A 13,159-nucleotide genomic window follows, 5' to 3' on the forward strand; every position below is an offset into this window, starting at 1 on the left:
TAGTGCTGATCACATTACACTCATCCCGGCTTTTAAAGTGCACTTAGCTTAACTTTTATACTGGCCGCCCGTCGATACTGCTGTACTGCTCACGCACTAATGTGTGATTTTACTATGAGGATTAACTTCAAGCACGGTTTCGACCCTCTAGATGGTCCATGTTGGTCATTAAAGCCTAATTATTATGTGGCGTATGCATATTTACGGGACAAGAGAATGATTTATCTGATCATTAAATACTCTGTGAAGCTTTCCCTGTAATATCATTTTAAATCCAACAAAAATAGATGCTGAGTTGCGGTCACATTTGAATTCCAGTCATTTTAATAGGAATTTACACAATGGGGAATTTCGCATTAGGGCAAGAGACTTCCTCATGCAGATTTCGCAATGGCTTCAAGTTGATTGTCGGGTTGAAAGTGTCAGTGAACATTCTTGGCGAGGAAAACTACGTTGACTTTTTGCTAACATGAACGAGCTTCTAAACCAAGCGTGATTTTTGCGCACCATAAGCATGTTCAAAGCAAGGACGTCTATTATAACTGAAGAAAAGCATCCGTCTTCATTCATGACCACCTCGAAGAATGGGATTTGAAATATGCCATCCTTGTTCATGGGCCTCAGTTCTGCAGCCGGGTTGTTTTGAGCCAATCACATGAGCCGTAAATGCCATGGGACTAATCACTCTTGCATGCTACAATGAAACTGTCCACTAATTAGCACACACACACACAAAAACAAGTTAGTTGTAGATTGTGATGGTGTTTGTGATTCTGCCAGGGCTGCTGGTTCTGAAGGAGCTGGGTATCCAGGTGGAGCGTTACGTGGCCTCAGAAGTGTGCGAGGACTCCATCACTGTGGGTCTCGTTCGGCACCAGGGCCGCATCATGTACGTGGGTGATGTTAGAAACGTCTCCCGGAGAAACGTAAGCATCATCCTTCACCTTCACTTACTGGTGAAGTTATGAAAATAAAACCCTTATGATAATATGATAATATATTGTAATGATCAATTGTATCTGATACATTTTCAAATTGTTTGTCACAAAACAACATCTCAGGAAAATGTTATGGGGTTTCGAATCAAAATATGACTTTTTGTTATGAAGCAGGACAACGATTTCATACATGACCCCTGTAGAGGACACCAGGACGCACAGAGCAAGTGAATAGGGAAAGAAATGATATATCAGTATTCCTGTGGAATATTAGCTATTATTATGAAAATCTTGCCAATTATTACTGCCATTTTTACACTTCTTTACATGTCGCCACGAAAACATTAATATGCAAATTAGATACAGTGTATCGAAACATTTAATATATATTGGGGAAACCCATTTATGGCCATTTTACACACATATTGCATAAAGCAGGATGGTCTTTGAAATCATTCTGTTATATATTTCATAACAAATAATAATTGATTGGTGATTTACAAAAATTCCACTGTTTTTGCCTTTTCATGTCTTTGTAAGTCATTGTGTCCTTTATAGAGGCCGTAGCATTTGAAATAAACAACATATCATTTTTCAAAAATGTTATTTTTAAATTTTTTTCTTATGCTTTAAACAATGTGATGAATAAATAAATAAAAACTTCATTCTCAAAACTTTTTCTTATAGTCAGGAGGATATAGGTGGGGTGCACATAGTTTTTTCAGCCTGGTTCTCATAAGAGAACATTGAGATTTGGTTTGGTCCTCACACTGCATATAGCGTGACCCATTAAATATAACTATAAAAAATGAATTAATAATAGGTATGATATTATTGCACTTTATTTATTTAGTAAAAAAAAAAGTAAATAAACTAAATAATAGTGTGTGTGATAATATTTTTAAAATAAAAGGCTGTCCTAGTATTAAATACAAATACATTCACTTTATTGTAAACTTAAAAATAAAATGCTAATATTTACTACTACTTTCTTTGTTTGCTTCTTTAAGAAGAATCGCTTTATGTAATCCCCAATTTCAAGTTGCTTTGGATAAAAGAGTCTAAAAATAAATAAATAAAAGCAGGCTTTTATTTTGGCGGGTCGCCAGCAAGTAAGTAAACGCGCTTCTGGATTTAGCGCTACTGCCGATTAAAGAGCGTCAGTGAATGAATGTCACAGTTTTGTATTGTGGCATAGCCTAGATTTATGTTTTCAGGTTGAAAATAAAACTTATATAGTATAGTTTTTGATCTAAAATGGTAATTGTGTATCAACATCTTTCAACCAGCTCGGTACGCAAATGTGCTGTCAGAACATATTTATTTAACGATATTTATATAACGATATTTATATATCATATTTTATATAATTTTTTATTTTGGTTGCGCATGCGGACCTGAGGAACACTTATGTGCACCCCTGTATATAGGTCCATACTTGACTACGCCCACAACACTTCATATTGATCAATCTTTCTGTAGTTTTTTTCTCTTTTTCTAATCTTTGTCTAATGTGATTGATCCACAGATCCAGGAATGGGGTCCTTTTGATCTCGTCATCGGTGGAAGCCCATGCAATGACTTGTCCATAGTGAATCCAGCAAGAAAAGGTCTCTTCGGTAGGAGTTTATTCAGCTGTGTGTCTAGCCTTAGTCTTTTCAATAGTATGTGACTATTGGCTCGTTTCCACTGAGGGGTACGGTACAGTACAGTTCAGTACAGCAAGATTCGGTACGGGTAACCCTGATCAGGCTTGGTAGGCATTGTGTGTGACGGAAATTAGCGATCGACGATGAACAATGACAATAAGCACAACTGTTAAATTTAAGTTTTAATGAACAATAATAGCCATTATAAAAGTATAAGTATAAAGTACAAGAGGCTTATATAAGAGCAAATAAAGACACAAGCAAACTGCCAAGTCAGCAATGTACAACAGTAAAGTTCAAATTAAATATATAAAGTTAAACATAACTTTGTGCTCAACTAAAATGATATGATCAGCAACAAGTAATATGAGACCACGAATGCCTGTTAAATATAGCCAACCCAAAACAAACTGTATCTCATGTTTAATCACTACAGAGACATCAAGAGAAGAACTAGCCCGAGCTAAGGCTGCTCTCGGCGGATACATGAGTGCACGGTGATCACCTGGAGCTCTGAAAACAGCATAGCAAATCTTCAAATGGGCGCCATCTTTATAAATAAACTGCAGATTTGCATTTAAAAAATTACATTTAAATACAACTACATTTCATGACACAATAACAATAATATTTAGAAAATGACAGGGGTTTTTGGGTGATGACGTTTCACAAGTCCACAAGAACAGACAAGAATGCAAATTGAGAAAGGCTATTGTCTGTGTGAAAATATACAATTCTAAAATACACAGTTATGTTTGTTTGTGTTTGCGCGCTTTGAAGTTAATAAGCCGAACACTCACAGCGGAGCAGAACGAGTGAGGTCTTCTGTACTCTTTGGTGAAGGAGAAGATTTATCCCCTTGTATCACATTAAAGTGATGATTCTGTTCAACCAATCAAAGTTCTGCTGTGAGTTTAGCTCCACCCTTTTGGTACCCGTTGCTGTGCTAGGGACCCCAACGGAAGGGTACCAAAAAAGTGGTACGTACGGTACACTATTTTGGTACCATTCACAACTTCTGACAGTTGAAATGGAAATAATTGCGTACCATACTGTACTGTACCGAACCGTACCGCTCAGTGGAAACAAGCCATATAAGGATTAGAGTTTATACTTTCAAAAAACGTTCAAAAGTTTGGGGTCTGTACGATTTTTTTATATATTTTTTTTTTCTTTTTTAAGAAATTAAAATGTTTTACAAATTCAGGAAGGACATATTAAATTGATCTAAAGTCATAATATCAACTTTTATAATGTAACGGAATATTTCTATAAAAGAAATGCTGTTCTTTTTTTCCATCACCGAGACTCCTTAACATTTTTTATCATATTTCAAATAAAAACAATAAGCATCACAACCGTTATCAACATTGATAATAATAAGACTGAGTTGTTTCTTTAGTATCAAATCAGCATATTAGAATGATTTCTGAAGTACTGGCTGCTGAAAAGTCAGTTTTGTCATCACAGGAATAGATTACATGTTAATATATATTCGAACAGGAAACAATTACTTTAAATAATAATATGTTATGTAATTTGACAATATTACTGTCAATTGACCATATTTATCAAATAAATAGCCTTTATTACCACCCCTCAAACTTTTGAACGATAGTGTATACATTCATAACACAGCTTACACATTTGTCCGTTTTCATGATGATTGTCATATTGAGTCTCCGTAATGTTTTTCAATCTTGTTTTTTTGTCTCTCAGAGGGCACAGGTCGACTCTTCTTCGAGTTTTACCGGCTGTTACACGAGGCCCGACCTAAAGAGGGAGATCACAGGCCGTTCTTCTGGCTCTTTGAGAATGTGGTGGCCATGGGCGTCAGCGACAAGAGGGACATCTCTCGCTTTTTAGAGGTGTGCGACTGACCATTTAAACGCCACCTGTCAGTGGGCCTTTAATATAAACCAGTGGGTTTTGCTGCCACCTAGTGGTGAAATGACCTTCTGGGTAGAAACAAATTAACCCTTCATATGCTTGCTAGGGTCAACATCACACATTTTTATGATAAAGATTTATTGGTTTATGTATCACAGTGCAACCCAGTGATGATTGATGCCAAGGAGGTGTCTGCTGCCCACAGAGCTCGCTACTTTTGGGGTAACCTGCCTGGCATGAACAGGTTAGTTAGACGTGGACTCTTCATTCATATCTTTATTTAATCTCTCACTTTATCGTTTTAACGCCATATCTCCTTCTCCTCTCAGACCTTTGGCTGCCATGTGCAATGATAAACTGGACCTTCAAGACTGTTTGGAGCATGGCAGGACAGCTAAGGTGCTTCTTAAACCAACCCCTCGATCGATTTCTGGGTAAAGCTTTGTAAAGCAACACAAATAGCAGTTGTTTTTCGCATTTTTTACAGTTTGATAAAGTGCGGACCATCACCACTCGGTCTAATTCTATAAAGCAAGGCAAAGACCAGCACTTCCCTGTCTTCATGAATGACAAAGAGGACATCCTGTGGTGCACTGAGATGGAGAGGTATGATGAAATGCCTTTTAAAAACTTCTAAGCTGTAAGCCCAAATGTAAATGTAAAATGTCACACTGACATTTGTTCAACAGAGAGATCTTGAGGACCTGCTGCAGTGAACAGTGAGTTTTATCTCATATTGATTGAATCAGCAGTCATCTACTGGCTGACTAAAATCATATCTTATGCAGTAGATCAGAATATGACTACATAATGAAACATGTCTTATGTAATCCATTGAGAGACATTGACAGAAGCATTTATATGGCTTGAAATGGCCTGACAAAAGCAATTTTCTTCCTTTTTTGGTATATTTGAACCAGTCTTGATTATATTTGTATTTATGACTGGTATTACAATCCTTTTTGGAGATTCAACCACAAGTAGTCAGTCAAGACAGAAAAAGCTAGTCGACACGTTGCTTCATTTACTTGAATTTGATGTACTAAAATAACTAAAACTGAACTTATAATTAAAATAGATAAAAACAGTTTTGTTCAAATAAAATAAAAACAATAAAATGACCAAAACACACAATAAAAATATCAACATTTTAATGAAAAAAAAAATGAAAAAAAAAAAATATAAAAATAAAAACTAATTCAAATATTAATAAAAAATGCAATAATATCCTAATGATACAAAACAACACCACACACACACACACACACACACACACATATATATGTATATATACAAACTTTTCCCAATTTTTCTGACAGAAAGCATTTTCTTTTAAAGCCACATATAAGCAGTGAAGTATAAAACCCTTGTTTTATTACAGTATATGGTTGAGAGGTGATATCAGTACAGATATCAGTACAGATCAGCAATTATACAACACATGCAATGTAGCCACGTGTCTGACCTTTAAATGGGGTTTAAATGATTGGAATACAAAATGTTTTGTACCCCATCTACACCAGCATGTAGCGCTGACCACTTGTCATCACCCACTTGACATTATTATAGGGTTATCCAATTTTCCTGTTGCGATTAAATGCTCATGCTTTTATCACGGTAAACGGTATTATCACGGTATTGAAATTTAGTTTTAAAAAGTGCTCAAAATATAGTAAGACCCATAGGTATCACTTTATAATCTCATTAGTTAACGATTAACATTCACCATAGCTACATTTGCTACCGAAGTTATTACTCTTTGTAAAAAAAAATAAGTTCATGTTAGCTCATTAAATAATACAGTTGCAACATTTTAACAACGTGTTATTAAATATTGGAAAACCTAAGATGAATGAATGTTCAGAAGAATTTGTCATTGGCTGTTTATGTTAACTAATGAATTACCTAATGTTTAAAATGAAGCCCTGATGTAAAGTGTGAATTAACAGTAAAAAATCTAAACCTTTTCAAACTACATCCATGGTACGTCCAGATGAAAATAACCTAAATATGTTTCAGAAAGTAGTCCAGCTGCTTTATTTTTGGGGTTTCCAGTGTAAGGACATTTTCTGCAGATTAGCTCCATCTGCTGTCAGAGAGTGAATGTGCTTTCATTCAGCGAGTCCCTCACGTGTTCCTCCATGTGCTTCTCATGTGTGCTTGTTTACATCAGAAAGGCACACACTCTTTCAAGCAGCAAAAGGGCTTTTAGTTGGACAACACTTTGTTTTATGTCCCTGAGCACAATATGGGTTATAAAAATGTTTGGCCCAGTTTCCAGTTTTTAGTGGTTAACCACTATCAGTTTATATTGTATATTATATTATATAAATTATATTTGTGTAAACTGTGATATTATTTCCCAAGATTCTTTGATGAATAAAAGAATAGCATTTATCTGAAATATATCGAAAGTGATAGCAAATATATATATATATATATATATATATATATATATATATATATATATATATATATATATATATATATATATATATATATATATATATATATATATATATATATATATCAGGGCTGGTAAGCGATTACAATTTTTAATCTAATTAATTACATGATGTTGTGATTAATTAATCTAATTAATTGCTCAACAAATTTGGAGAAATTACTCTGAAAAGATAATTTAAAGTCATTGTCATGCAAAGCATCAAACAGAGATTAAAAAAGGAGGTTCAGCAAGAAATATTTTGTTTGGTAAAACATATATATTATTACATATAGCCTACTCTTTTGGGCCATGTGAGTAAATGATGACATAATTGTAATTTTTGGTTGGGTGAACTATAACTTTAATAATTTATTTTCTTATAATTCTTATTATTATTACTATGAAAATATGAAATAATTTCTTTAATGAAATGATACTCTACATAATAAACTAAAACTGGCAGTAGGTCGTGGTAAATGTCTTAATGATTAAGTCATCGAGTCATTTATGCAGTTCGTTTGATTCGTTCAATTGGCTGATTAATTCAGGAGTGAAGTAAATGGTTCTTTAAGAATGGTTCATTGAGGTTTGTTCGAATTGAAACGAGTCATCATCATCAGACCGATTGGTGTGTGACATCTAAGAACCGCAAGAGCTTAGAGAGCAGACGACTCTTGTGCTTTTGATCACTCTCGCGGTACTTTGATGTCATACGATCGGTCGGTGCAGCGCCACTTCAGAGACAACACCAGTATGGCCAATGGTTCAAGTTATCTTGTGGTTGGCAAAATTGAGCAAAACAGACAACATTGTGTCTAAAATAACACAATATTAACTACATAATGAACTGTTGTAAAAAATGAGTATCACATTCGCACTCGTGTGATATTTCTAAACTATGTGACGTTAAATGCGTTATTTTTCTCCATAATTAATTAATCTAATTAACGCATTAAATTACCAGCCCTAATATATATATATACATATATATATGTATATATATATATATATATATATATATATGTATATATTTGCTATCACTTTCGAATGAATTTAATGTCCTTAAATTCATCCTGTATGATATTCTGTATCTATAAAACAAAAATGGCAATAAATCTGTCTATTTATATTACAAGAGTGAATATATTTGAGCTAAATTTCTGCCCATTTCACCTCTTATTAGGGTGTTCGGCTTCCCTGTCCATTACACAGACGTGTCAAACATGAGTCGTCTGGCCAGGCAGAGGCTGCTGGGAAGGTCTTGGAGCGTCCCGGTCATCCGTCACTTGTTTGCACCACTCAAAGAGTATTTCGCCTGCGTCTGAACTCAAATCCAGTACAGATGAAAAAAAAATTGCAACCGATGTTATACCAAGAGCTTTGAAACCAAGCTCTCGTATGTTATCCGCAAGTTTGACATCAGAAAAATTGTTGTTGTTTTTTTTCTTCTGGTTTGGAATGATTGACTCTGTTTAATTCTATTTAATTTTTTTATTATTATTAATTTTACTTTTTAGCAGTGTTATCCAGTATTTTAATTGATTTATGTGTGCAAGCTATACTTGAGACAAGGCCTCCTTTTAAGGCACTGAGAGACGATGTAACAATTCAAGGCAGAAACGAGAAATTCAATGAGACGCAAAACGCATTTAGTTCGCCCAAGCATTTCGACTCCTTGAGTTTTTCATCTGTCGGGTCGCCGAGCGATCTAATTCTCATGGTGCACATCTTTCCTCCAGCGTCTGAGCCTTGGTAAGAGCGGGGAAAAAAAGTCTAAGTTTCTCTTAGTGTCAGGGGAGCTCTGTCTTAACCAATCCAAAACACCAGATCACAAATACCTCTTTGTTTACAGTTTCTATACACAACTGAAGGTGATAAAGGTACTACTGTAATAGGTGACAATATGGTGCTTCAAGGGGGTGAAAAACATTGCAACTCATGTGGTGCTACTACTCGAAACAAGATCGTGGGGGTCACGTTTTGTACCGTCGCCAGGAAAACCGACTGAAACCTTAAAAAAAGAAAAAAAAGAAAAAGAATCCAGGTCAAGCCAGGTCTGCCACATCTCATTTTATATCTTTTACAGCTTTCTTTTTTACAATATCCTCTGGTGCTCTTTTCAAAAAAAAAAAAAAGAAAGAAAAAAAACCACACGCCTCAGCCTTTCAATCTTTAAGGTCGGCTTCCTTCAGTATGCATGAAACCAGCCACATGGGCGGTGATGTTTTTATCATCCATACCTTGAAATCAAAGGCTGTGGTGAGCTAGGTTTTTCTAGTGTCACCCAGGCCAGAATCATTACTGTACAACTCTTAGCGCGCGTGGCGGCCGCAGGAAGGATGGCGTCGCTCGATCAGCCTCCGACTGCGGCGTCCGTAGGCTATTCTCAGTCAGGTGCAAACTTTAAAGGTGCGGCTTCACAATGCTCTTCTACCTTTTAATAGCAATTTTTTTTGTGCTGTGTTACCAACAGTATCGGAGCACTTTTGTATATGTATACTTTATTTCTTTGATATGTTTTTTTTTTATCTTTCTCCTCGATTCTTATGAATGGTTTTGTTGTTGTTGTTGTTTTGGGGGGGGAGGAGGGGTTGGGGGATTTTTAATGATGTGAATTTCTTGCCGTTATATAAGGTAATACTTTGTTGTGTACAGTAGGGCTGTGCCAATAGATGTGAACGATTGAGCTAGGATAGAATAAATCCGTCTGTGGTGCGGTGGTGAAGGGGCCCAATTCGAATAGCACCCCTCTCGTGTTTCCATGTGCTACGGAGTCGCTTTATCATAACTCGCTTCGAGAAATAGTGTCTGCTCACGGTTCGTACTGCTATATAATCCCAAAGTGAGTGTGTTTGTGAAATATCTCTGTAGGAAAAGTAGTCGGATGGGGTTTACTTACGTCTGGGTCCCTAGCGTAGATCTGAAAACATTATTATGTTTGCCAATGGTGGATGTTGACCATGTCAATAATTTTAATTATCACGCGAGCTACGTAGGCTAATTTGTGAATCTGGTTAGAAACGGGCTCTAATGAAATCCTTATTAGGCTCTTTTTTTTTTTTTTTTAAAAAGGCATTGCACTGCTTACATACCTTTACATTTATCATGTTCAGCAAAGTTTTTTTGCTTCTTATTTCCCAGTTTGATTGATGCCCAGATTGTTTTCTTTTTGTACATTTTGTACATAGAATTTGTCTGTTGCTTTTTTTGAAATGGCGTATGAGATGTACACAATGTAATTCTTTGCTAATATATATCATAGAAATCAAAACAGCGCTCAAATCGCAAGAGGGGTGTAATTGACAAAATGGAAAGAGGCTAATTGAACATAAGCTATAAAGCAGCAGGGTGTCTTTTGTAATTCATATTTATGTATGTCGAACAGAGGATAAACTAAAGAATGAGTTCGCGAAGTGATTTTAACAGTCCATCTTTTACTGCACAGCCCTACATACAAAAGTGTGTTTTCGATTTGCTTTTTAATTTTTTTTTAAGTACTAAGAGAGGGATTGTAGGAGTTTCCTAAGGTGCTAAACATTTTATCTAATTGAGAAAAAATATATTATTTGGAAAATATAATAAACTTGTCTTGATAATGACTGTTTTTTATGTTTTATTTTTTGCTGGATTGTTTCTTGTAGTATTGGAGAAGCACTATTATTTTACTCTCTCGTATAAAGATATTAACAAAGGCATTTAACTTTGTACTTGAAAAAATAATGATGAGTGATGAAAGATCTTATATATGTTTTAGAATAGACATTGCTGTAGTCGGTGCTTATCTGTGGGATCATGTACTTATAATGGGGAAATAAAAAAAAAAATAATGTAATAATTTTTGCTGTTAACATGTACTTGCTTAATATCCAGGCAGAATTGCTTCTAAGTCCTACATTCCATGCCATATATCCAGCCCTCCATCTTCTTCTTTTTTTGTATTTTTTATTTCTTCTCTGTTTTGATCCATTTAAGTTGCTTTATTTGAGTATATATATATATATATGCATAGCATACACACACATTTGGCTGTAACAGCTTCTTGTTTGCTCTCCCTAACAGGTTTCTGTATTTCTCAGTGACACTGTTGATATTGTGACCTCTGTTGTGTCATATAAACTTTTGCAATCAGCTCATACAGCAAATGTAGCAATCATTTGCCACCTCTCCCCCTTTCTTTCGTTATGTGCCCAGAACGAAGAAAAAAGGCTCCCTTATGTACTTGTGCTGGAGAACACTTGAATAAATGTATTGTTTTTTTCCTTCTTTTTTGTGAAAAGTTGTTTGTTTTCTTTGCAATTATTTACCATACAATTTTATATTCATTAGAATGATTGATTGTATATTATTATTAGTTAAATAAAAATTTAAATTCTACAAATTTAATACATTTAATCCAATATTTCAGGATAATATCTGAAAGGAACACATACTATATATTATATAGTGTGTGTATGTTTATTTATTAACTATAATATGAGTATTTTAGTATATTCTAGATTATACTATATATATTCTAGATAGTTTTTTTAATAATATTGCCTTTCATCTATGTGTATATTATATGTCTTATCTGAATTATATATACAGTGCCTATACAAAGTCTTAATACCTTTCATTTTTATCACATTTTGTTATGTTGAATTATTATGTTAAACTGCTTTAAATTACTTTTTGTTCCCCCACATAAATCTACACCCCACTTACCATAATGACAAAGCAAAAAACTGATTTATCACAACTTAGCAAATTTATTAAAAGGGAAGCGTTTAAAAAATGACATTGCACAAGACTTCACATCCTTTGCCTTGACACTTAAAATATAGATCAGAAGCATTCCAGTTTCATTGGATTGTCTCTGAGATGATTCTATACTCAGACTGGAGTTAACCTGTGGCAAAATCAGTGGATTGGACATGATTTGGAAAGGCGCACACACCTGTCTTAACAGCAGAAATAGATGTCAGAGCAAAAAACTAAGCCATGAGGTCAAAGGAATGGCCTGCAAAGCTGAGAGACAGGATTATGTTGAGAAAGGTCTGGGAAAAACTACAGAAAATTGGCCCAAAAAAAAGAAGCATTTGGCCTCCACAGTCCTTAATGGATGAAGTTTGACACAATCAGGACTTAGATCTAGCCTTCTGAGCCAAACTGAGCAGTCGAAGGAGAAAGGCCTTGGTTGGAGAGGTGATTAAGACACTGATGGTCACTATAGTTGAGCTCCATGATCTTATATAGAGAAGGACAAACATCACTGCCACACTCCACCAATCTGACCTTGATGGCAATGGGACCAAACAAAAGCTTCTCCTCAGTAAAGATACATGAAACTGATTGGATTTTACAAAAATACACCTAAATAACTCTCAGACTATAAAAAAATATATATTCTTTGGTATGATGAACCTCAATTCCTTATTCATGTCTGAGGGAAACCAAGCAGCACTTAACACCTGCATAATACCATCCCCAGCGGTGAAGCATGGAGGAGTGGGGTGTTTTTCAGCGGCAGGAACTGGGGAAGTGATCAGAAAAGACGGAAGGCTGAATGCAGCTAAATACAGAGATATCCTTAATGAAAACCTGGTTCAGAGCACTCAGAACCTAATACAGGGCCTAAAGTTCACCTTCAAACATGACAGTCACCCTATGCACACAACCAAGACAATGCAGGAGAGCTTCTTGAGTGGCCAAGCCAGAGATGGGACGTGGAACCAATTAGACATGTTTGGAGAAACCTATTAATGGCTGTCCACCGATGGTCCCCAGCCAACCTGACAGAGCTTGAGATGATCTAAAGAGAAGAATGGCAAATAAATCAATAAATAAATAAATGCATATGTGCAAAGCTTCAAAAGACCTGAGGCTGTAATTGTTGCCAAAGTGCTTCAACTAAGTTTTGAGTTAAAGGTATGAAGAATTGTGCAATGTACTTTTTAATAAATTTGCAAAGTTGTGATAAATCCGTTTTTTGCTTTGGCCTTATGGTTATGTTAAACTGTATTTAAATAATGATATGTATTATAAGAATAAGAATATGGAAACAACTAGTTTAAATAGATATAATACTTTTTATACCTATATTATACATACATTATATTTGTAAATTTTATATTTATGTATATTTATACAAAAAAAAAATTATAATTGTATTTTAGTCTGGTTTGCACGGTGGCCATCCCCTATGAATCTGTGTGAATGGTACGTACCACTGACGACAGGACACGCCCATTCTGTAA

At 35.1% G+C, this 13,159-nt stretch overlaps 1 pseudogene across 1 annotated transcript in view; it reads left to right on the forward strand.

The window, feature by feature from the left end:
• Positions 1–8,410, forward strand: part of LOC113060293 (DNA (cytosine-5)-methyltransferase 3A-like) — a 50,931-nt pseudogene extending 42,521 nt beyond the window's left edge. Inside the window, exons 12-18 of the transcript XR_003278222.1 lie at positions 781–926; positions 2,467–2,557; positions 4,307–4,455; positions 4,636–4,721; positions 4,807–4,876; positions 4,965–5,083; positions 8,107–8,410. The product of XR_003278222.1 is annotated as a DNA (cytosine-5)-methyltransferase 3A-like (transcript). The remainder of the gene's footprint in view (positions 1–780; positions 927–2,466; positions 2,558–4,306; positions 4,456–4,635; positions 4,722–4,806; positions 4,877–4,964; positions 5,084–8,106) is intronic.
• Positions 8,411–13,159: the final 4,749 nt, after the last annotated feature.

Source organism: Carassius auratus, chromosome 42 (genome assembly GCF_003368295.1).
Source record: "Carassius auratus strain Wakin chromosome 42, ASM336829v1, whole genome shotgun sequence".
NCBI classification, from domain to species: Eukaryota; Metazoa; Chordata; class Actinopteri; order Cypriniformes; family Cyprinidae; genus Carassius; species Carassius auratus.